The sequence below is a fragment of the Ipomoea nil genome, unplaced genomic scaffold (assembly GCF_001879475.1).
Source record: "Ipomoea nil cultivar Tokyo-kokei standard unplaced genomic scaffold, Asagao_1.1 scaffold3087, whole genome shotgun sequence".
Taxonomy (NCBI): domain Eukaryota; kingdom Viridiplantae; phylum Streptophyta; class Magnoliopsida; order Solanales; family Convolvulaceae; genus Ipomoea; species Ipomoea nil.
Genome location: NW_017619515.1, coordinates 1,635,015 through 1,661,657, shown reverse-complemented (window position 1 = coordinate 1,661,657; position 26,643 = coordinate 1,635,015). Strand labels below are relative to the sequence as shown.

The 26,643-nt window shown below is 38.1% G+C and overlaps 1 protein-coding gene, 1 non-coding gene and 1 pseudogene across 4 annotated transcripts in view; all 3 read right to left on the bottom strand.

Moving 5' to 3' along the window:
- Window positions 1-2,695: 2,695 nt before the first annotated feature.
- The window catches only part of LOC109166251 (putative late blight resistance protein homolog R1B-23), a 33,149-nt gene continuing 9,201 nt past the window's right edge, over window positions 2,696-26,643 (bottom strand). Inside the window, exons 1-4 of one of the 3 annotated variants that reach the window (XR_002051627.1) lie at window positions 11,194-11,227; window positions 3,300-3,511; window positions 3,068-3,216; window positions 2,696-2,984 (exon numbers count right to left, since the gene is read on the bottom strand). The gene's annotated coding sequence lies outside the window, so the exon portion shown is untranslated. Of the gene's footprint in view, window positions 2,985-3,067; window positions 3,217-3,299; window positions 3,512-3,834; window positions 4,298-11,193; window positions 11,228-26,643 lie in introns of those variants that run through there. The other 2 variants (XR_002051626.1, XM_019315174.1) reach the window with 2 other exon arrangements.
- Window positions 9,453-9,524, bottom strand: TRNAN-GUU. Its single transcript has one exon. It is a non-coding gene; the product is annotated as a tRNA-Asn (tRNA).
- LOC109166116 lies at window positions 11,518-14,489 on the bottom strand (annotated as a pseudogene).

Below are 26,643 nucleotides of genomic sequence, written 5' to 3'. Positions count from 1 at the left end.
AACTTGCATGAATAAGACTCCATTCTATACAAACATTTGAAATGTTTCCACAATTAAGCAAAAAGTGCAATGTCTATAAAGTGCATGATAACATATATTCCCAACTGAAAAGTACCCTTAAAAGAAAAAGTCATTATCTTCAACTTGATCTTTCTTAGCTTGTAAAATCGAAATTCACCATTAGACTGGAGAATTCTAGATATTCCTCCCAGTCACTTGTGTATGCGCACTATGATTTGGGAGAAGATGGCAGCTTATGCTCACAAATCCAATGAAATCTCTTTACATTTTAAGTTTGACTTCTTATGAGAACCGTCTCTAGGCCTTCTTGATTTAAAGGGGCGGGGTCACGGATTGACAACCTAAACTTGTTTACTTCATTGATTTTTTTTTCCTGATTATGGATATAAACTCTTTATGAGAATTGTCAATTACTCTTCTTGATTTGAACCAATTAGTTATACATACAAACAATCTAGGCTAGGTTACCTCCTTATGGTCTTTTGCATGTTAGGTTTACAAGGCAGCTTCACACAAAACGCACTTTCGAATTGTGGCTGGCTCTATTACATTGTAGTATCTGTTCATATACTTTCTCAACCTACTGAAACACAAAGAACCAATAACGCCTCCACTGAGGCTCGAACTCATAATCTTCCAAATGGAAGTCCAACCCGGGTACCATTGGACCACATAGTCCTGGTGCAGCTTTCACTATATATTTGTTAAGTTTTTAGTAACTTGGCACTTCAAAAACTATATACTGAATACATATATACATCCTTCAATATTACTTGTTTATAGGCCGGGGTCGGTCAACAAAGAGATATGGTCCGAACAAGAAGAGGTTTGAGCACTGGGCTTTCTTGAACCTGGCACCAAATTAAAGTGGTCTGGTTGATATGGTCATTTCTGAGTAAGCTTCTTATGATCTATAGCTGTAGTGTTTTTCAGGCTGATACACCAACTTAATATTCAGTGTGATTTCAATATTTCATGAAGTGATAAAGATTTGGTCTAATGGAAGCTGCGACACTCCCTGGTGGAGCTACTGGAGTGCAGGGATTACAAATACATCCAGTTGGTAGCAAGACTTTCCACAGATAGTAGCAAATTAAAGGCATGTTGGACCTTCCATCATATATGGCTCAGTGGCTCAGTAAACCGGGCAAAATGCCGGTGCGCAACTAATTCTTAAAATGCCCAACAGAAGCTGCAGACATGGCATATCTTTCAAGTTTCCCTCTTATAGCTGAAGATCTGTCAGCATTTGTAGTGTCTTCAATTCTTTGCTGAGTGGCTGAGTGATGCAATGGTTTTCTCAGGATAATGTCATACTTGAAAGTTGAAATGGAGGAAGTTGAGAGGATAGTGCAAAAGAAGATCAGAGGAAGTCCATGATTTTTATATATCAATAATGATTTTGAAAACATTTCTTGCATCTAATTACTCATGAACTACTGTGAAGATTAGAATCAAATATTTTGTTTAAGGTCAACAGATTTATGTTCTCAAACTGTTGTTTTACAGTCAAAACTCAAAAAGTTCAAATTTGTGAGATGGACCCAAACTGTAATCCTTGTGTTATATATGTTAAAGTTTTGCTTTAAATGATGGGATTCTCAACTTTGGGCCCTTGTTGGAGAACCAGTAGCATGTACATATACTATAACACCCCCTTCTGACTCAAGACTTGAGAATGGGAATGAGGGTCAATTTAGTCCTTTCACTTAAGTGACTGCCACTATACTCCACACTTTAATTTGGAAAGAGTTCCCTCCCCTACTTTATGCATTCTGCCATTGATCATCACACTTTGCCCTCTGACCAACTTAAATAACAGAGTTTCTCAGACCCCTTAGCTTCTTCCCCACAACACTTACCCCATTGCAGATCTCAGTAGGTGCTGTCAAGGAAGCTTCTGAATTCATGGCCACAGAAAAAGCTACAAAACAGTGTAAGAAACTCTATATCTCAACTCATCTCCTATGCTATGTATCCAAGAACGTGTCGTTTTATAATTCTTTCGTGGTTTCTGGGCATGCATATGTGCATCTGGTTGGGCAGAAGCCGGTAAAGGACCAAGTCCAGCACTATGTGGCTAGGGGGAGTGTCGGGCGGAGACCTGAAGGGCCAAGTCCAACACTCTGCCTCACAAAAATGTGCCAATAAAGCGCTCAATCCTAACAACACATCTTTAGTCCAAATCTTGTTCAGCTCTAAGTAATTTGCTTTCTGAGACATATATACACGCAAAGGCAATATTGGATTTTCCACTCCAATAAAAGTATGAGTTAAATGTTACATAAAGATGAGAGAAACATAAGAACACCACAAAACTTATTATCTAAACTCTGCACACAAAGCAAAAACACTAGGGAGGGAGGGGTCAGTTCAACTGGTTGATGTTGATCCTCCTCTCTTCTATCAATGTATTCTTCTTCTTTTTGATATGTTCTATATCAATGGCGATGTGCCAATCTGTAACTACATTCTATATATTCTGTACAATTGGCAAATAAATACCGTAAAAAACCTTATGGGAACATTATTGGATGCCCTATCCAACTCTCCCATACAACACACAAAAGAATGTGACACAACAAAAAAAGAAAACACAACACTCTAGACACTGTATTAGGCTGGTAAGTTCAGACACTCTTCGGAAAATACTAGGATGCTCCTTAGGATTCTAGATTGTGGTCTTTGGGACCAGATCTTCATGGCCTCTTTGTAAAAACTCAGGTCATAATGACTGCAATCCAACGGAAAACTGGCTTAAAAAATAATCTACACATGTTTGAAATTTTTGGACGAAAAGTCATGGTGGTTGAGCCCCGCAGAATATGCATGAGATTGGTTGGTAAGTTTTGTCATAAACTATGGAGGAGGTCCCTCTTGCACGATGGAGGATGAGAAGGATTGATGCTTGGATTCGGAGACGTAGAGTCCATTCCAAGCGTTTTTAGTAGGAATTGTCTCTCCTGAAAAGGAATGAAAAGACAGTGTCAGCATTCAATAGAGTTTAGGCCGCTCAGATAGTGAAAGAATGAAGGGTGTTACTTACACTTTCTGAAAATTTCGGGCTGGGAATAGCTGCTGCTAGTGATCTGAACATCGGGGTTACTTGAAGATGGGAACAACATTCTTCGTTTGAATACTCACATATAGTCTCATTAACGGGATTAACTTTGTCACAAGCTGGGAACGTATCGACTGGAAACAAACAAATTTTATAAGGTGGAAGTGGCTATTAATCCGATTAAAAATGCCTTGCATAAAGTAGAAGTCTTTCACACCTTGAGAAGTCGTCTAGACATTATTGCCAGAAATTCCTTTTGCAAATTCATCATCAATGTGGGTTGATTGTAATCCCGATTCAATATCCTGATGCAATGCACATAGCTCATCTTAGCTCTTTTCTCTATTATCACCAACCCCGTGAGCTAGTAAAGTTGATCCAGTGCTATACTCCGAGCTGCCTGCAGACTCTTCCGATAAAGCAGGTTGCCTGCACAACAATATATTAGGCACTCCCATTTTTGTGGACAAACATTCCAAAGTAACATATTTAGCTTGCAAACCAGCTTTGTTGGTGTTAGTGGCCATGCAATCTCATCCCTTAAGAGAGGTCGGGATTTCGAACCCCCTCTCGTATGGAAAAACCAATCTGGCCAACAGTTTGTCCCTTAATTGGGCCAGCCCGGTGCGAATGGGGATTAGTCTGAGTATGGTACGGGCTTAAAGGTGTCTCCTGCAGTTAGGGTCTGCTCAGGAAACCTCATGGTCTGACCAAAAAAAAAAAAAACATATTTAGCTTGCACGTGACAATACCTTCAAGATGGTTGACTGCATTCATTAATGCTTTTTAATTCATTTGCAGATTGCTTCAAATTCTCGAGCTGAATCTCCATCTCAGAAATTTGGCATTTTGTCACATCACCATCTTTTGTATGATTGAGAAAATCTTCAAGTACCTGAAAAGATTGTTTTCGTATCAGAAGATCCACTGATTGAGCCGTTATCATGTGAACAAATAACAACATATAGACAACATAATACAGAGTAATGCAAAAGAAGGATCGTTATTGGCTGCTTCCAGTGTACCAAAGGACATATAAATATACATATTCCAACATTAGATAATTATCTTTAACGGGAAATAAACTACACCAATTAATGCACTATTACTATAAAATAGTGTTCGGAAATTGAACTTTGAAGGGCCTTTTAAGTTGTTGCAATCCGAATATTTTTGAGTTATAGAGAAATAAACTATGCATGCACTGCAATGTTGGTAATGTCATTTTAGAAAGGTGGACCTTGCTAGAACACTGAGTGCCAGTGAGTGTCACAAACCTGGAAAATGACAACAAAAAAATAGAAGAAGAGGTATAGAAGCAGAGAAGAAAGAGGTAGAGAATAGGGAAGAATTTAGGTTTAGGAGAAAGGAAATTAGGGTTTGATTCAATTCAGCAAGCATAAGTAAAAACCCAAAATTACAAAATGTAAAGATTAATAGACAACTATGCTAATGCTTCCAAAGCTAGCTAACAAACTCCCGGAATTCTCGCCATTTTCTCTCCTTCTAGCATCCTCTTCTCAGAAACGCCAAGGCCGGGGTGATTTCAACCGCTTCTCCCATACGGCGTCGTTTCTTCTTAAGCGCCCTAATGGCCTCCAACGGCTAGTTTCATACGACGTCGTGGGCTTTAAATGACACGGCTAAGTGAACTTCTGCGAACGACGTCGTACTGGTCCTCGTCTTCTACCACTTAGCTTATTTTCCCTGCTCTTTAATTCCAGCCCCATCTTCTCATTTCCTTCTTTAACACTCAGGACCATGACATTACCCTCCTCTTCATTGGATCCTTGTCCCCGGATCAAAATTTGGGAATTGCTTTGTGATATGGTGATAATTTTCCCATGTGGCTGCCTCCTTGGGCAGATTAGCCCATTGCACAAGAATTTCCACCTCAGCTGCATTCTTTCTTGTTAGGAACATTGTATTAGGATTTTGGTGATACCAATGTAATGTAGAAAAGTAAACCCCTAATCTTTAGCTTTTTTAATCGCTGCTTTCGTCCTAGACGAAAGTTGCCATAACTCCCCTGTAATTCGTGTTAAGCTAGACAAACACACGAAAATGAGTTATGACTAAATGATAGGGTCTCCAAGGCGAAAGAAGACACGAGAACAGCAACGAGAATCAAACAGGAGTTGTCAACAAGCACGAAAGGACAGAGTTGGTGAAAGACAATCTTTATCAAGCATTACTTCTCTTCAACAACGAGAAGAATGTTTCACCAATCTGATTTGACAACATCCTAGGACAATAAGGACTTCATCTCTTGGCCAGGGCAGCTATGGGATGAGTTCGAATCATGCCTTCTGCATCTGTGGTGGGTAATTCTGCCTGAGGTATCACCCCATCTCCCACCCTTTTCTTAAGTAATGAAACATGGAACACAGGGTTGATGGCAGCTTCTGCAGGCAACCTGAGCTTGTAGGCCACTTCCCCAACTCTCTCAATCACCTCATAAGGCCCATAGAACCTGGTATTTAGCTTGATGTTGGACCTAACTGCCAAGGTAATCTGTTTATAGGGCTGTATCTTGAGATATACCCAATCTCCTACTTCAAATGTCCTTTCACTTCTGTGTTTATCAGCTTGTTGTTTCATCCTAGCTTGGGCCTTTTGGAGATTTCCCCTTAGTAAGGCTGTCATGGTAACCCTATCCTTGAACCAGTCACTTCCCTCCCCTTCTGTTGATATGTCAAAAGCTAAGGATGGAGGAATATACCCATAGAGTGCTTGGAAAGGGGAACACTGCAGTGAAGTGTGATAATTGGTGTTATACCAATGTTCTGCCAAGTGAAGCCACTTAACCCATGTTTTTGGCCTGTGAAACACCATGCACCTTAAGTAGGTTTCTAGACACTTGTTATCTCTTTCAGTCTGCCCATCAGACTATGGATGATAAGCAGATGACATATTCAATTTCACCTGTAGCTGCTTGAACAAATGTTGCCAGAACTTGTTCAAAAACACTTTGTCCCTGTCACTTGCAATGTTCTGAGGCAACCCATAAAGCTTGTAGACATGTTCCATAAATATTTCAGCCACCTTCTCAGCTGTATAGGGGTGTGAGAGGGCCAAGAAGTGGCTGTACTTGGTGAGTCTATCCACAACCACTAGTATGACTTCCTTGCCTTGAGAGTTAGGTAATCCTTCTATGAAGTCCATAGAGATGCTCATCCAAGCCTGGTCAGGGATCTTTAATGGTTGCAACAACCCTGGATATGCCACATTTTCATCCTTGCATCTTTGACAAACATCACAACTCCTGACCATGAGCTTTACTTCTTTTTTCATGCCCTTCCAGTGAAAAAGCTGCCTGAGCCTATGATAGGTGACTTGCTGCCCTGAATGTCCTCCAATAGGAGAGTTGTGCATTTGTGTCATGAGCCTTTCCCTCAAGTCCCCATTTCCTCCAATGTACAATCTCCCTTTATATCTAATCAGGCCATCCTTTTCACTATACAGTTATCCTTCTTCAGGTGCAATCAGGTTTTCAGTAAGCAGTTTGGAAGCCATCTCATCCCCCTCATAGCTACTCATAGTCTCTTCTATCCACAATGGCCTTGCAGCTAAAATAGCCAGTAATTCAGATGACTCATTGTGAACCCTCCTAGACAAGGCATCAGCTACACAATTCTCTACTCCCTTCTTGTACTGAATTTTATAACTCAAACCTAGTAATTTGGTTAAGCCTTTTTGTTGCATTGCTGTGGTAATCTTTTGATCCAGTAGGAATTTCAAACTTTGGTGATCAGTTTTGATAGTGAATGGCCTACCCACCAAATAAGATCTCCACTTGTCCACAGCATTGATGATGGAAAGGTACTCTTTTTCATAAATTGATAGCCCCTGATGCTTAGGCCCAAATCCCTTGCTATAATAAGCTACTGGTCTTCCTTCTTGCATAAGCACTGCCCCCATCCCCTTATAACAGGCATCAGCTTCCACCACAAACTCCTTGTCAAAGTCAGGAAGTGTTAAGACTGGGGCTCCACATAAGTCTTGCTTCAATGATTCAAATGCAGCCTCAGATTCCCCACTCCACTGGAAGGCATCTTTTCTAAGCATATTGGTGAGAGGCCTACTGATTGTGCCATAAGCTCTTATAAACCTTCTGTAGTAGCCTGTAAGACCCAAAAATCCTCTCAACTCCCTAATGTTAGCAGGTTTTGGCCAAGTTTCCACTGCAACTAGCTTAGCAGGATCTGTTTGTAGGTCTTTCTCAGAGATGATGTGCCCTAGATACTCCACTTCTGTCTTAGCAAAGGAGCATTTGCTAAGCTTGGCCAACAACTGATGTTTCCTCATTACCTCTAGGACTTCCCTTAAATGATCCCAATGGCTTTCCAGAGAAGGGCTATAGATCAAAATGTCATCAAAGAAGACTAGCACTGTCCTTCTAATCAAAGCTTTAAACACATAGTTCATTAGGGACTGAAAAGTAGCTGGTGCATTTGTTAATCCAAATGGCATTACCTTAAATTCATATAGCCCTAGGTGTGTTTTGAAGGCTATCTTGTATTCCTCTCCTTTCTTCATCCTGACTTGATGGTATCCAGCCCTCAAATCCAACTTAGTAAAAATCCTTGCATGGGCCAGTTCAGAGAAAAAGTCCTCAACTAAGGGAATTGGAAACTTGTTCTTGATAGTAATCTCATTTAAGGCCCTGTAGTCCACACAAAACCTCCACATGTTGTCTTTCTTAGGTACCAATAACACTGGAGAAGCAAAGGGTGATGTACTATGTGAGATAATTCCAGCTGACAACATGTCCTCAACCATCCCTTCTATTGTGTTTTTCTGCATAAAAGAGTACCTATAGGGTTTGAAATTGATAGGTTTAGCTCCTGTGGTCAATGGAATATCATGATCAAATGGTCTCCTTGGTGGTAGTGACTTAGGATCTGCAAACAAATCCTTATATTCTTGCAGAAGGCCAGCCAATTCAGAACTGTTACCATTGGATTCTGCTTGTTGACAACTCAATAGCTCACCCCCCTGGGCAAGTTGGATTTCCCCTTGAACCCAATATCCTTGTACTCCTTCCATCTTCCACCTCCTGATTTCCTTCTTAGTAGCAGAATGTAAGGAAATGCCTTTGGTCATACCCTTCAATAACACCTTCCTGCCATCTTTGTGAAAGGATATGCTAGGGGGCCTGGTGTGTAACTGGATGGGAGCAAAGTTGTCAATCCAGTCCATACCTAGGACCATATCACAACCACCCAACTTCAGCACTCTAAAATCTCTCTCAAAGGGCTCATCATGTACCTGCCACTTGAGGCCATAGCATATGGAATCACAGACAAGTTTCTCCCCATTAGCTACTGTCACTATAAGGGGTTTTACCTTCTCAGGAGTGATTTTTAATTGGTTGAGCAGCCTAGGGTCCAAAAAACTATGTGTACTTCCACTATCAACCAAGATTACAATGGATTGTTTATTGATAAACCCTACCAACTTGATGGTATTAAAGCCTTCCCCACTAATAACTGCACACAAGGTTACTTCAGCTTCTTCCTGTCCCAAATCAGCCCCCACTTCCTCATCCACCTTCTGACCCTCACTGGACTCCTCCTTAGGTTCTAAGAGCTCAACTACTTCCATTATGTTGAAGGTTGGTCATCTACATTTATGGCCAGGGCTCCAAGGATCAAAACACTTGAAGCATCTGTTTTGCTCACTGAGCTGGGTTCTAAGTTTACTGATTTCAGGTGATTGGTTGTGGGTTTGGGGGGTATTAGAGGCTGTAGTTTTAAGGGAGTTTTGGCTAATTTGGGATCTGTTAGGTTCAGTGGCTTTGGAATTATAGGGTTTGGAAATGGATTGGTATTTTTGGGTAGTATAAGCTGGTTTGTGGGAAAATGATTTTTGTGGCTCACTCACCTTCAACCCCTTCTCAATTCGCAAGCTTTCCCCCTTCGTTTGTTGTGGGTCGCACTTCACCGCAGGCACTGAATGAATGAAATGAGTGGAGATCTTCCTTCCCCCTTGCTAATTACCAAGAACTTCGTTGCCACTAGTGGCGAAGAAAAATTAGACCATCCCACCCAAAAACAACTCGGAGCCTAAAGAGAAGAGAGTTCAGTCTACAAGAAGCTGGCGGAGCTTTAGCCATTGGGCCACATCCATCTATCCTACCTAAACAGTCACCCTTTTCTTGTTCGTTCTTCGAATGACGCTAGTGGAGACTAATTCCTTCCGGCTAATGAAGATACTCCTCCAGTCTTTCCAGTGGATCCTTCTTATCCCTAAGAATTTCACGAACCAAGTTCACCTATACGAGAGTGAGGAATAAAAACCAACAAGAAACTTACCACTTTTGATGTCCTACGATTCTGCTAGGTCAGAAAAGCGATAACTAAAAAATCTCCCCAAGTAGGATTTGAACCTACGACCAGTCAGTTAACAGCCGACCGCTCTACCACTGAGCTACTGAGGAACAACGGACTTAAAGAAGCCGACTCTCGTTCTTTGGACCAACCTATGACCGAAAAAAAAGGAGTTAAACTGTCTAGCCAACCACATGGCATCCTCCAAGGTGTTGGGTTTAGATGTCCTCACAAAACACCTAAGTTGCTGCTTCAACCTTACCACATAGCTATCAAGGAAGTACTGCTCTGTTAGGTATGGATAAACCTGTAACAGCAAGCCCTTATACTCTTCAAACTTGTCAGAATAGTCAACCACATTTCCCCATTGTTAAGCCTGAGAACTCTTCCATTACATCCATACTATGCTCACAAAATCTCTTACACACTGCCCTAGCAAACATAACCCATTGGAACCCCTCCCTTAAACCATTAAGGTATCCTTCATACCATAGGGCTACTTTTCCAGATAGGTTCACACATAGAACATGCATAACTTCTTCTCTAGGAATCCTTGCTAACATAAAGAATCTCTCACATCTCACAACCCACAGTCTAGGGTTTTCATAGTCAAAAGCAGGGAATTCATGTTTGTACCTCATTAGCTGTTCATTTCCTGGTCTAGCATCAAACTGGACCCTTCTGGCTATCCCTGGTCTACCAGCTCTCATAGGATCACCATACTGAGTAAACTGGTTCTCTCCTAGCCCTTCTTCATCCTCAGAGATCTCCTGCAGATCAGCTGGGTTGTCAGCTGCAGGCTCCTTGCCTAGTCTCCTTCCATGATCTGCACTGGCCTCCCCTGGGCTAGGGTGTGGAGGATTAGCCTGGCGATGGACAGAAGATGGCTCTGTGGTAGGTGGGGGAGGTCTGTTAAGCTTCAGCAATTCCATAACTTCATTTTTCTAGCCCACTACATGGTCTCTTAACTCCTGGAATGAGTCCCCTAGACCTTGCAATCCAGTTGTAAATTTCATGTCCTGCTCTAACAGCTGAGCCTCCATCCGGCTTATTCTGTCTTCCATAGATGATGTAGGCTGGGTTCCCATTACGGGTTCTGATACCACTTGTCACAAACCTGGAAAATGACAACAAAAAAATAGAAGAAGAGGTATAGAAGCAGAGAAGAAAGAGGTAGAGAATAGGGAAGAATTTAGGTTTAGGAGAAAGGAAATTAGGGTTTGATTCAATTCAGCAAGCATAAGAAAAAACCCAAAATTACAAAATGTAAAGATTAATAGACAACTATGCTAATGCTTCCAAAGCTAGCTAACAAACTCCCGGAATTCTCGCCATTTTCTCTCCTTCCAGCATCCTCTTCTCAGAAACGCCAAGGCTGGGGTGATTTCAAACGCTTCTCCCATACGGCGTCGTTTCTTCTTAAGCGCCCTAACGACCTCCAACGGCTAGTTTCATACGACGTCGTGGGCTTTAAATGACACGGCTAAGTGAACTTCCGCGAACGACGTCATACTGGTCCTCGTCTTCTACCACTTAGCTTATTTTCCCTGCTCTTTAATTCCAGCCCCATCTTCTCATTTCCTTCTTTAACACTCAGGACCATGACAGTGAGCTCAGTAGTTCCGCTTGTTGCATCAATGAGAGTATCTTCAGATCATCCTTCTTAAGAAATGTTCCTTCGGTTTTATTGCTAGAGCCTGCTTGATCCAAAACCGGTGTTAATTATAAAAGATAAAGAACTTGTAAAATAGTTGATGGTCTAAATGACTTCTATATAACCTAATGGTGTGTTAAGAGCCAAAGATTGCTTTAGATTATTTACCATTGGCATGCGAATCTTTGGTATCCTCATCGTTTTGATCACTCGATACATTGCTCCTGGGACTATAGACATTTTGACCTATTACTGCAAATAGAGACCTTAGCGTCTGATTCGTTGCATCACAACTCACGAGTGGTTTTTCCCCGTTGCTAAAACTTTCAAGGGGGTCTGGAATTTAATAATAAATGTTAAGAATATGTTGTGAGTTGGTAACAAAGAATTTTTGTGATTGGATCAATATAATTCTAGCATGCATGCATCCATACATTAGCTTGTCATCGTCATTCATCATCTGAAGATATAGACGACAACTCTTCATCTGTGTCTGTGTGTGTACACTCTGCAGATTCATCATCTGAAGCTATAAACTCTTGTGCATGTGTACACACTGATTCATCATCTGGAGATATAGACGATTCATCATCTGAAGGTATAGACTCTTCTGTTTGTGTACACTCTGATTCATCATCTGGTATAGATTCTTCTATGTCTGTACATTGTGATTCATCATATTCAGGTCCCACGATTTTGATCTATATATATGAAAAACATAATGCAAATTAAGAATGAATTGAAAAAAGTGAAATGAGATATATATTAATGAAGCTAAGGATGACAAGGCTAAACACATGTAAAGAAAATTATACTACGCAGCTTAGCTTCTAACCTCAAAAGCTTGGCGTAGTCTGTTTCTTTTACGTTGGAGATCCTCTCCAAAAGTGACAACGGAAGGTCGACACTGCTGGAACTCAATTGAGTTCAAGGACCAAATATCTTTCATAACATCAGGGATTTTTTTCAAACAATAACAAAATCTTAGGACTAAGCGCTCAAGTGAAGGAAATGAATATTGATCAACACTCCATTGCTTGAGCGTTTTATCTTCAAGAAGCAAGAATTTTAAATCATGAAATTGAATTTCATTTACACGCCATACTTTCCCATAAAAGACATTTTTCAACTTGAGAACTCCAAGATAAGGTAACATGCCAATTACCATTAAATCCCACTCCGAAAGGTTAATACCATTCAAGCTCAACTTCCTTAGTTTTGAAGGAAACACAAATGGTTTTGGAAGGGTTACAACATGGCCTAACAAAACTGAAATTGTTAGCATCTCAAGTCGTTCCAAACATTCAAGATTATCCAAAGTAATTGGATTGCCTCCAGAAACAAAGATTTTCAATTCTTTAATGTTTGCAAACCTGCAATGTACTCCAGTTCTGCAATGCGTTGGACACACCCAAAATAAAGTTTGCATATTATCTTTATCCATGTTTGGAGGATCAATCACATAAGATTTGTCAAGTTCAAGATGTCGTAACTGCGGTAACTCCCAAATTGTTGAAGGCAAATGAATAGTAGGTGTTCCAAGTTGGGATTCTTTACTAGAAACAACAAGCGTCTGCAAGTTTTCATTGTTAAACACTACATACTCAAGACCCTCAAACCATTCAGATACAGATAGGTATCTCAAAAAAACTAAATCATGTAAGCGTGTTGGCACTCTTTGAAGAAACGAAGATGGAGCAAAAGCCAAAACTCTAAGCAACTTGAAAGATATAAATATATCAGGATCTTCTTGAAAGAAGAAAATGGAGCGAGGGTTGTTTGTTCTTAACAACACATAATAGTCAAATTTATGTGTGTATAAGCTTAACCAACGGCATGAATTTGCAAAAATGCCAAATGATCCTCGTGGAAATTGCAGAGTATTTAAAGCACAAAAAATACCCTCTTTCTGAGCTTCTCTTACACAAAAGCTATGCAAGGCACTATGCATCCTACAATTCTTATTTTTTATAGAAGTACTCCAATTGTCAATTAGAATAAGACTTCTATCATTAAGCTCTTGTAAATACTCATAACCTTGATTTTCTAACCCCTCATGCTTCAATGGGTTAATAAATCCCTCAGCAATCCATAACCTAATTATTAGTTTCACTTTGATTGCACTACGTTTTGGAAAGACTCCAAAATATAAAAAACAAACTTTTAAATGTTCTGGCAATTAATTGTAGGTGAGGGTGAGTGCCTTTCTATCTTGAACTCCAAGCAACTCTATTTCCTTTTCAACCTTCTTCCATTCTTCTTGTATGTTGTCACATTTAGATAGACGCTTTGCCACTACAAGTATTGAGTGCGGCAATCCTTCACATATCTCTACAACTTGGCTCCTAATTTTTTTAAATTTAGATGCCATATGTGGTTCCAAAAAAGAGTTATTGCAAAATAAATCCCAACTTTCTTCTGAATTTAGCAAAGACATGTGATGGACATAGTAATTTGCGAAGATATATCCCAAACGGAAATCCCTCCTTAAATGCGTAGTGATTTGAACTACGCGACTTCCATTATTGTCTTTATCGGGAAGATATCCTCTTATATCATACCAAGCTTGAGTGTTGCATAAGTTATCCAAAACAATTAGAAACCTCTTACCTCTCAAGAAGTTGTATACCTGCCTAGCTGCTACATCATCATCATCAGGAATGTTTGCCTCCTTTGTTAGTGTCCAAAGAAGGTCGTGTAGCGTTTGGGTCTTGTTGTATTCCCGAGACATGGTAACCCAACCTCGTATATCAAAGTGAGATGCAACCTTTGAATCATTATAGACACTTGTAGCTAAAGTTGTTTTTCCTATACCGGTCATACCAAGAATTGTGATTACTTTGATCCAACGATCAGATATGATGGAATCATTGGGGATGAGTTTATCCACTATCAGCATATGATCACGTTGACGACCCACCATTGTGCCCCCCTCAAGCATCACCGGAGAATGTTTTATCCAAGGAATCAGTGCTCCTTCACTTTCATTCTTCACTGCTTCTTTGCTTATGCTGCTGCTAAGTTTCAGCAACTCTGCTGCGTTTTCTGTCTCTTCTCGGAAGATCTGCAGTAGTTTCTGAGAAGCATTTTGTTCATCCTCTGCGTTCTTGGCCAGAAGAAAGTTGCTGAATTGTATTTCGATGCGATCTTCGGCTTCCAGTGCGAAGTCTCTGATCTTCATCTCCAATTCTCTGGTTGCAGGGCCACCCCAAGACTTCTCGTGCACAAAAGCTTGCAAAGATGAAATCTTTTTAAACAAAGATTTGATAGATATGGATTCTTCATCATCAAGAGAAACCCTTGAATTATTGGGTTGCAGAAACTCCAACTTCATTGTTGCACTGACAGAATTCAAAGCAACAGATGCCATCTCTCTCTCTTGCTTTCAAATTATTCAGATCTACTTGTTTAGTTTTCTCAATGAATGAGTATTGAGTGGGTGAGGCCACAACTCTCCAAACATTGCATAAAAGAAGATGAAGGTGGTCTGATCTTCTTGTTAAAAAATTGTTTTAATTTCTCTCTCCATCTGTAAAACTTTGTCTCCACCAATGCTGCACATTGAAGTATTATTAATATTTAATACTCCGTATATAAATAATGCCAACAACTTTTAAATTAATCACAATTTTTTAATCTTCCTAATCCTCTACTTTTGGCAGCTTCCAAGGGGAAACAAACAACAACTTCCTCAGCTCACTAATTACATAAAATAAGGAATAAGTGGGGGAGTAGTTGTTGACTTGTTGGATGGTTATGAAGACTTTTAAGTCTTCAAATGGAAGGAGGGGAAAGGAAAGAAAATGGTAGATGGTACGGTTGTTATACCGTAGACAATGGTTCAAATAAAATGGCATTGTTTTTTTAAGTAAAGAAATGTTAACTGTAAAGTTTTAACAAATCTTATATTTTTTGTGTGTTCATAACAAAATGAAACTATCATGTATCTAAAATGCAACAGAATAACTTGTCCAACTCTGGTCAAATGAAACTATAATTGAGTTTTCCACTCTAATAAGTTTGAGTTAAATGTTACATAAAGATAAAAGAAACAGAGGAACATCACAAAACTTATTATCTAAACTCGGCACATGAAGCAAAAACGCTAGGGAGGGAGGGGTGAGTTCAACTGGTTGATGTTGATCCTCCTCTCTTCTATCAATGTATTCTTTTTCTTTTTGATATGTTCTATATCATTAGCGATGTGACAATCTGTAACTACATTATATATATTCTGTACAGTTGGCATATAAATACCGTAAAAAGCCTTATGGGAACATTATTGGATGCCCTATCCAACTCTCCCATACAACGCACAAAAGAATGTGAAACAACACAAAAAAAAAAAATTAAAAATAAAAATAAAAATCTAGACATTATTAGGCTGGTAAGTTGAGAAAGGATGCAAACCATCTTATCATATCTTCGGAAAATACTAGGATGCTCCTTAGCATTCTAGATTGTGGTCTTTGGGACAAGATCTTCATACAACAAATGCAAGCTCCAAATTTGTTTAGTTTCCATTAATTTCGTTTAAAGTAAGCATTTGAAATAACTTTGTACATATTGAATTAATTTTGACATCTCTAATATAAAGTTTTACACTTGTATCACTCTTGGCAAATATATATTTGGAATATTTTCACATGCAAAAACTGAAATATCAGATCTACAAAGTGCAAGACAACATATATTTACAAGTCAAAATTAAAGTACTATTCGCGAACTAACATAGCATTTGGGACCGTTGGTAAACTATTTGCCAAACTACCAAGAAAGAATAATTGATAATTAACTTAAAATTCAAGACTTCATACAAAATATGTTTAGATAAAAGTATTTTGCATATTTAGTAGTAGGATGAAATTGCAATGATTATTAATATTGATGTTTGGTTATGTATGGTCCTATAATGGAATAATAGAATGAATCTCTTATTTTATTACAATGTACTATCTGTTCATATACATTCTCAACCTACTGAAACATAAATAACCAATAACGCCTCCAATGAGGCTTAAACTCACAACCTTTCAAATGAAAGTCCAACCCGAGTATCATTAGACCACATAATCTTGGTAGGTGTTTGCATTACCTATTTTATCATTAAAGATGTAATGCTAAATTACCAATATAATTCTACCACCAAAAAAAAAAAAGAATACTAAAATGTGGTGGTTAATTAATTATTCAATTAAATATTTATAATTTAATAATATTATTCCCCGTTTTCCAAAATTTTCCCTATCGACTGTATTTCATTTTATATTTTCTATTTACAAATTCATTGGACCCACCAGCACTGGTCAATGATAGGGGCTAGTATAAAGTATTACCAATCATACCCACTTGGCCGCCTTTGTTCTAGAGCAATCCTTAAAACATAGACCATGATTCATATTGTGTTGTGAATCCTAATATATTGTTGGGAAAATCCCACTTCCTGCGACAATGAAAAATCACAGAACTGACAGGAGCACAAACACAAGATGATACACAATAGCCAAAAATAAATATCAAACACAAGAACACACGATTTACGTGGAAAACCCCAAATCGGGGAAAAAACCACGGGACCACCACCAACCAAATAATCCACTATAATAAATCTTGAGTACAAAGTTTCAGGCTACCACACGAGCCAAACATCCACAAATCATCAAATACAACAATTCTAGGCCAAAGACTTCTATTATATTCCACAGACCTAAACAGAGTACCAACTCGTACTTAAAATATTCAACCACCACAAGCAAGATGAAAAGAATACAAATAGTACGAGAATACCCAAAAGATGCTTGGAACAAATAAGCTGACCTCCAAAATATTTGATGAAGAAAATACCCAAGAAGTTGGCAAACCTGACCACTCTTCTCGTCTCTCTGTCTGCCGAACAGAATATTGAAAGATGAAGAGAAAGGTTTCGCCGCTTGGAACTTCTCTGCCCTACTGCCATAACATATATATATAATTTTGGAGGAAAGAATCAAAAGAAGGAAAATTGTTTCCTTAGCAAAAAAAAGGAAGATTGGATTCCCTTTCACAATTAGGTAAGGATTGAAGATTCTGCCATCTCCCTAAATTATATAATAATTATTATTATAATTATAATTATAATAATTATAATTAGGGCTCAAGATGAGTGGAGTTCCAACAAAAAATATAGTGGATACATATTGGCTTGGTCCAAACATGAGCTATTTACCACATAGGAGGGAAGCCCAACCCAACAAATCTCCCCCTCCCGACTATGTGGAAGATATCGCCATCCCGGCGATAGAGCAACAATCCTCAAACTTCCCTCTTGGCAATGCTTTAGTCATCATGTCAGACCCATTATCATCGGTATGAATCTTTTCAAGTTCAAGCATCTTGCACTCTAAGATATCTCTAATCCAATGATATCTCGTGTCAATATGTTTTGACCTGTAATGGAACGTTGAGTTCTTTGCAAGATGCACTGCACTTTGACTATCACAATAGAGCACATACTTGTCTTGAACAAACCCGAGCTCCTGAATAAACTTCTTCATCCATAGCATTTCTTTACTGGCCTCAACAGATGCTATGAACTCAGCTTCAGTGGTAGACAAAGCAATACACTTTTGCAATCTTGATTGCCATGAAACTGCTCCCCCTGCATAGGTAATTAGATAACCTGAAGTAGATTTCCTGGTGTCAATGTCCCCGGCCATATCTGAATCAGTGTATCCGGCAAGAATAGGTTTATCTGTACCAAAACACAAACTCAGATTTGAAGTATCCCGAAGATATCTAAGAACCCACTTCACAGCATCCCAATGTTCTCTCCCTGGATTTGAGAGAAATCTGCTAACAACACCCACTGCATGAGCAATATCTGGTCTAGTACATACCATGGCATACATCAAACTACCAACAGCTGAAGAATAGGGAACTCTTTGCATTTCTTCATCCTCTTTCTCACTAGAGGCACATTGCTTCTTACTTAACTTGAAATGCATACCAAGAGGTGTATTCACTGGCTTAGCTTTATCCATACTAAATCTCTCAAGTACTTTCTCTATATACTTCTCTTGAGATAACCACAACTTCTTGTTCTGCCTGTCACGAATGATCTTCATCCCAAGAATTTGCTTTGCTGGTCCCATGTCCTTCATAGAAAAGGACTTACTCAACTCTTGTTTCAACTGTTGAATTCTTGAAACATTGCGACCAACAATCAACATATCATCAACATAAAACAACAATATAACAAAGTCATCATCAGAGAATCTGTTTACAAAAGCACAGTGGTCTGAAGAAGTCTTCTTGTACCCATGCTTACTCATAATGGAAGTAAACTTTTTATACCACTGCCTCGGAGCTTGCTTCAATCCATACAAACTCTTCTTTAATCTGCAAACATAATCCTCTTTCCCTTTGACTTCAAATCCCTCAGGTTGCTCCATATATATCTCCTCATCTAAATCACCATGGAGAAAAGCTGTCTTTACATCCATCTGCTCAATTTCTAAATCCAAACGAGCTGCTAGACCCAACACAACTCTAATGGATGAAAATTTCACAACAGGAGAGAAAATTTCATCAAAATCAATACCTTTCTTCTGGCTAAAACCTTTCACCACCAGTCGAGCTTTGAATCGTGGAACTGAAGTGCCCTCTTCATGTTTCAATCTGTAGACCCACCTGTTCTTCAAAGCTTTCCTGTTCTTTGGTGCCCTTACCAACTCAAAGGTATCATTTGCATATAGGGAATTCATCTCATCCTGCATAGCCTCAAGCCATTGTCTCTTTTGCTCACTCTCCATAGCTTCTTCATAGAACTCAGGTTCTCCCCCATCAGTTAATAGCACATACTGACTGGAAGAGTAACGAGTAGATGGTCTCCGTTCCCTGTTAGACCTTCTAGGAGGATCAACTGGAACCTGCGAAGGAACTTCTTGTTCCTGGTGCACAACATCATCAACATGACCATCCACATCAGCTGTATCATCCTGATTGTCTGGTACAAGATCACCGTTCTGGCCATTCTCTTGAACCTCATCAACATCATGTGTATCTTCGCTGGAAACTGGCTCACAGTCAACCAAACTTCCGCTGTCTTGAGATTCTGGCTTTCTCACTTTGTCAACATCTTCAATGATTTGATCTTCAAAGAACACTACATCACGGCTTCTCACAAGCTTCTTGTCAACTGGATCATACAGCTTGTAGCCAAATTCATCAAGACCATAACCAATGAAAATGCACTGTCTAGTCTTCGAGTCCAACTTAGATCTTTCATCTCTCGGGACATGCACAAATGCCTTACAACCGAAGACTCTGAGGTGATCATAAGAAACTTCCTTTCCACACCAAACCTTATCAGGAACTTCATTATTCAAAGCAATAACTGGAGATAAGTTGATAACATGAACAGCTGTGGAAACTGCCTCTGCCCAAAAAGAACTAGGCAACTTTGCGTCATCAAGCATACATCTGACTCTCTCCATAATTGTCCGATTCATCCTCTCTGCTAAGCCATTTAATTGAGGAGTTTTAGGAGGAGTTTTCTGATGTCTAATACCGTGCATTCTGCAATACTCATCAAATGGGCCACGATACTCACCGCCATTGTCAGTACGGATGCACTTCAATTTCTTCCCTGTCTGTCTCTCAACAAGGGCATGAAACTCTTTAAACACACCAAACACATCACTTTTGTGCTTCAAAGTGTAAACCCAGAGTTTCCTAGAATAATCATCAATGAAGGTCATAAAGTAAGAAGCACCTCCAAGTGATCTAACCTTCATTGGTCCACACACATCAGAATGTATCAACTCAAGTGGCTCCGGCTTCTTCGAAGGAGAATTGCTCATAAAAGAAACTCTTTTCTGTTTCCCTGCCAGGCAATGAACACATCTGTCCAATCTAGCTTCCTTTACTCCTGAAAGCTTCTTCTTCTTGGCAAGGTAATCAATCCCCTTCACACTCATGTGGCCAAGTCGTTTATCCCACAATTCTGATGCACATTCTTTTGCTGCCACATTCACTGAATCACCAGAAATAGAGCTTTGTAAAGAGTACAAGTTAGAAGACTTGTTACCTCGTGCAATAACCAGCGAGCTTCTAGTGATTTTCCAATGTCCATCACCAAAGAAACAACAGAAACCATCATCATCGAGTTTTCCTGTAGAAATGAGATTCAGTCTGATACCCGGTGCATGCTTTACATTTTTAAGTTCCAGCTTTGTGCCATTGCTGGTCTCAAGACAAACTGTACCGGTACCAATCACCTTCACCTGACCATCATCACCCATTCTTAGCTCTCCAAAATCACCTGGAGTATATGATGTAAAGAATTCCTTCCTTGGTGTAACATGGTAAGATGCGCCTGAATCTACAATCCAAGTTGTCTCATGGCATGCAACATTGACGGCGTTCTCATCACAAACAAGAAGCAAATCTGCTCTAACTGTTGCAACCTGGTTCTCTGTGTGATCATCTTTCTTGTCTTGCTTCTGTTCCCTTTTCAACTTGAAGCAATTTTTCTTGATGTGACCCTTCTTGCCACAATGATAACATTCAACATCCTTGTGCCATGACCTTGACTTACTTCTGCTTTTATCTCTACCCTTCTGACCCCTTTGTTTGTTTCTCCCCATATCATTTGTAACCAAAATATCTGACTGAGAAGTGGAGGTGTCTTGAGATCTTCTTCTTGACTCTTCATTCAAGATACCACTCTTGACATACTCCATGGTCACAACACCGTTGGGAGCAGAATTGGTCAAAGAAACCCGAAGTGTTTCCCAAGAATCAGGTAGAGTGTTAAGCAACCAGAGACCAAGTACCTCATCCTCAAATTTGATGCCCATGCTAGACAACTGATCAAGAACACCCTGAAAATCATTGACATGATCATTGATCAATGTACCTTCCCTGAATCTTAGATTCATTAATTGTTTTAGCAAAAACAATTTGTTATTGCCTGTCTTGGAAGCATACAGGGTCTCAAGTTTATCCCACAGGCTTCTGGCATGTGTCTCGTTGATAATGTGATTCATAACATTATCTTCAACCCATTGGCGAATATAACCACAAACTTGTTGGTGCTCAAAGTCCCACTCTTCGTCTGACATGCTTTCTGGCTTTGCAGTTGCAAACACAGGTAGATGTAATTTCTTCACAAACAAAAGATCCTTCATCTTGGCCTTCCAAATGTGATAATTTCTACCATTCAATCGTACCATATTACTCATATTTGTCTCCATGTCAAATGTACCCAATCAACAACCTGGGCTCTGATACCACTTTGTTGGGAAAATCCCACTTCCTGCGACAATGAAAAATCACAGAACCGACAGGAGCACAAACACAAGATGATACACAATAGCCAAAAATAAATATCAAACACAAGAACACACGATTTACGTGGAAAACCCCAAATCGGGGAAAAAACCACGGGACCACCACCAACCAAATAATCCACTATAATAAATCTTGGGTACAAAGTTTCAGGCTACCACACGAGCCAAACATCCACAAATCATCAAATACAACAATTCTAGGCCAAAGACTTCTATTATATTCCACAGGCCTAAACAGAGTACCAACTCTTACTTAAAATATTCAACCACCACAAGCAAGATGAAAAGAATATAAATAGTACGAGAATACCCAAAAGATGCCTGGAACAAATAAGCTGACCTCCAAAATATTTGATGAAGAAAATACCCAAGAAGTTGGCAAACCTGACCACTCTTCTCGTCTCTCTGTCTGCCGAACAGAATATTGAAAGATGAAGAGAAAGGTTTCGCCGCTTGGAACTTCTCTGCCCTACTGCCGTAACATATATATATAATTTTGGAGGAAAGAATCAAAAGAAGGAAAATTGTTTCCTTAGCAAAAACAAGGAAGATTGGATTCCCTTTCACAATTAGGTAAGGATTGAAGATTCTGCCATCTCCCTAAATTATATAATAATAATTATTATAATTATAATTATAATAATTATAATTAGGGCTCAAGATGAGTGGAGTTCCAACAAAAAATATAGTGGATACATATTGGCTTGGTTCAAACATGAGCTATTTACCACATAGGAGGGAAGCCCAACCCAACATATATGTATATATGTCTTATATTATGAGTTTTTATATTTTGCGTTATAAAATTTTATATTTTATAAATATAAATTTTGTACCTGAAAAATTCTGTGTATATGAATACGAATTATATACTTAAAATCAAATTTAAAAAATAAGTAATAACATATAATATGCGTATGTGTTTTATGTGATAATTTTATGTATTTTGTATTGAAATTCTACTTTACGAAAATGAATTATGTATAAGTATTACCAAACATACCCACTTGGCCACTTGAAATTATAAAAGTACAAGTAATTAGGTATATATATTAAATAATAAATATCTTAAAGAATAGTCTTTGATCATACGCTCATATTTTATATTTTATGAATATGAATTATGTACCGTGTGATTTTAATTTATAATGCATAATGTTATGTGAACCTTGATTTAAGAATTAAATTGCCGTTCTAGAGGTTAACGAAGGAGGTCAGGTCAACATTTGTTCCAATTTCCCAAATGTTGATGAAGGTAGTTATGGTTGACTATGATAGGGCCATGTTGGAGGCTTGTCAGCTACCCTAAAAAAATATTAATTTTAAATTTTTCGATTAATAAATTTATGCAAACTAAAAATAAAAATAAAATTATGAGTCACACTTGTGTGAAACTATTTCACGGATCTTTATTCATGGGACAGGTCGGGTCAGGTCCAATCAATATGCAAATGTCATACTTATATGCGTAAATGTAATACTAATCAGGAATAAAATTTTTGTTAATTACTTATAAGAGAAATGTAATACTTTTTTTGTTTAAAATAATGTAATAATATTTTTGCATTTTGATGTAAAAGTATTATATTTCTATCAAAAGTATTACATTTTCCATAATAAGTAATGTTGACAAGTGCCACTTACTTATAAAGAAAATATAATACTTTTGAGTAAAAAAATGTAATATTTTAAAATCGAAATGTAAAAATATTACATTTTCTCTTAAAAGTATTACATTTACCCTTATAAGTAGCAAAAATTTTATTCCTGATTAGTATTACATTTGAGCATATAAGTATGATATTTATGTGTATAAATATTATATTTTCATCTTGATCCGATCCGTCTCATGGTGAGACAATCTCACACAAATATTTGCCTAAAATTAAAACATTAATCATATTAAATTTTACACCTATGATCTAGGTCTAAGAAATCTGTAGGTTTGCCAAATCAACATTCAACAATACCCTGGCCTATTGAAGAAGTTATCGTTGGGTTTAATCACATTTTTTTTTTACCAATTTAAGGAGCTTAGGGTTGTTCTATTATTATTAATTTTTTTTTTTAAACTTTAGAGGCCTAATTATACTATTTGTTCGACTTAATGACTTATTTGTCCCTTTATTTTTATTGTATTATGTTTTGTACATGATTTTTATTTTGTCAAAAAAAAAAAATTCAATCAACCACAAATAAAAAATGGTTTAATAATTTATTAATATAATATGTATCATAAGACATTTATCTATTGTTAATTGAAAGTACATAATATATTAACTTTATGTACACAATTTGGACCAAAGTCCACTATGCACATTGTGCATCATGTCCAAATTATGTACACTCAATTAACATACTATATATTTTTAATTTATTTAAAGGTACATAATCTATTTACTAAATGCACATAATATGTTAAACTACATGCATATAATATAAACCAAGGTCCATCATGCATATACTGGATAAATTGTAAGTTTGTAAGTAGTGTTAAGCCGTGAGTTGAGTAAAATTTTTAATTTTTTTAAAGACGACAATTGTAACTTGTAAGTTTAAGTGGAATTTATTCATAGCAAAATTAAGTAATCTATTTCACGGCTAGCATTAGAGGTCAAATTACTTAATTTCTTCAAGATGCAGCTAGCTTTTTATTTATTTATTTTTTTTTTACGGTTTGGAACCGGAACCGAAACCTTAACCGGAACCTATAAAAGAACGGAACCGGAACCGTACGGACGATTCCGGTTCGGTTCCGGTTAGCACAGTTACGGTTCCGGTTCGTGGTCACCTCTAAGGATACCACCGCCCACGTCCACCACCAACTCCATCATAGTAGCAACGTCGGTGGTGGAGGAATGAGGTTATTGCCGCCGAATCCATTGGTTGCAGCGACAGCGACTTCCGTCACGAACCACATCACCATAGCAATAGCACCAACAACCATATATCACCAACACCACCAACAACTTCAGCACCGTAAGACTTTTCCTCTGAGCACCGGAAAGCCTTTCAGGGCGGCCCCCGTGTGGAAATCCGGTAATGAAATGATAGACGTTCCAGTCCCTAGAAAACCTCTCTCAGGTACTTTCTTCTTATGATTTAGTATATTTCCTTGATTCCCTCGAAAATATCCCAATTTAGGGTTCTTTCTATTTTTTGAACAGCCCATCCAAAAATTTCCTGGATTTCAAGCAGCAGCGGTGGTAATTGTGGAGTCGGGGATCAAATTGAAGGGTCCTGTTTCAACTTCGACGCCTTCGCCGGCACCTCCATTGTTGCCGTTGCCCGTAGAAAGATTGTTAGTCCTTCAATTTTTTGCTTTATCTTTTCGGAATTGTGAGTATTTTTTGAGTGACACTGGTGTTTTTGTTGATGTAGAAGGCTAATGGGTCGAAGTAGAGACCGCCACCGAAATCGTAGTCCAAATCGACTTCTTCCAACAACCCTGAGGAGCTGGAGATTGAGATTGCGGAGGTTTTGTATGGTTGTCTTCTTTTTGTTTTGTTTTGGTAATAATTTCAGCTCCAAAGAGGAAGAGACCAAGGCAGGTTTCAGAGAATTAGGGCAGCGCCCATGAACCAACGGGGGAACCGATGAAGGTGGAATCGGAAATCAAGCCGGAGGTCTATAATGCCCTTAGGGTTAAGAATTGTTTCAATTTTAATTCCAGAACAGGAAATAAATTAATTTGGGTGAGAAAAAATGTGAAATGTCTATAATGCCCTCACATTTCACAGCTCAAACGGCAAACACTAATGTGAAGACTATCGCAGGTCATTTTTGAAACATGGAGGATTTCGAAGGGTTTATTCGAAAGTTTAGGACCATAAGTGGCAGAACCACTATACTCGAGGAACCTTGGCTGATATTAACTCTATTTAGTTAATTCAAAGTAACTATTTGAAATAAGGAATAAGGTTCAAATTGGCCACTGACCGTAACCTGAAAATGCAATTAGGCCACTGAACGAACAGAAAGTGCAATTAGGCCACTGAACACTCCAAAAACGTGCAATTAGGCCACTGAACACTCCAAAAACGTGCAATTAGGCCACTGAACTCTCCAAACGTATGCAATTTCACCGGATAGCAGGTTACCATCAATTTTAGCAGGTTACCTGCTTACGTGGCAGCTGAGTTGGCATTTTTAATAATTTTTAAATAATTTTTAATAAATAATTTTAATAATAAATTTTATAAAAAATTGAAAAAAAATTAAATAAAAATAAAATAAAGTCGTTTTTATTTTTTTAAATTTTTTTTAAATAAAAATTTATTATTAAAATTTATTAAAAATGCCAACTCAGCTGCCACGTAAGCAGATAACCTGTTAAAATTGAGGGTAACCTGCTATCAGGTGAAATTGCATACGTTTGGAGAGTTCAGTGGCCTAATTGCACATTTTTGGAGTGTTCAGTGGCCTAATTGCACTTTCTGTTCGTTCAGTACGTGGCCTAATTACATTTTCAGGTTACGTTCAGTGGCCAATTTGAACCTTATTCCTTGAAATAATTTTGTATATACTGAATTAATTTGGACATCTCTAATATAAAGTTTTACACTTGTATCACTCTTGGCAAATATTTAAAACATTTTCACATGCAAAAAGTGAAATATCTGATCTACCAAGAAAGAATAATTGGTAATTAACATAAAATTCAAGACTTCATACAAAACCTATTTAGATAAAAGATTACAGAAAAGAAAATAGGAACTGAAAAGTAGTAAAGGCATGCAATGGGAAAGAAAAATAAAATAAATAATATTAAGAATAATTGTTAATAACCAAATTAAATCTAATGCAAACCTATAACTTGAAGGTTTAGACTCTTGTATCTGTTCCTGGCCGCCTGGATAGCTTTATGACAATAATTGAGGGGAAATCTGAAGCAATATTTTGATCTATACATTTTGTACCATGCAATCAAGCCAAGCGTTGTGCTTCAAGTCCCTTGATTTTGACCTATATGAATAAAATAATGCAAAATGAAGAAAATGAAATGAAATCAAAAGGAGAAATAGTAGCAAATTTTGTAAATAAAGTTATAAGTGAAGAAAAATAATTGAAAAATTAAGAAGGAATCATGTGTAATTTCTAACCTCAGAATTTATGTCTGAAATAAAGTGTCGAACTTCCTGAATAATGCAATGCCATAACAACAACAAAAGGAACTGACTTCAAGGTGATAATATGATACATCATGCGAGGGATATTTTCCAAACAACAACAAAATCTTAAAAC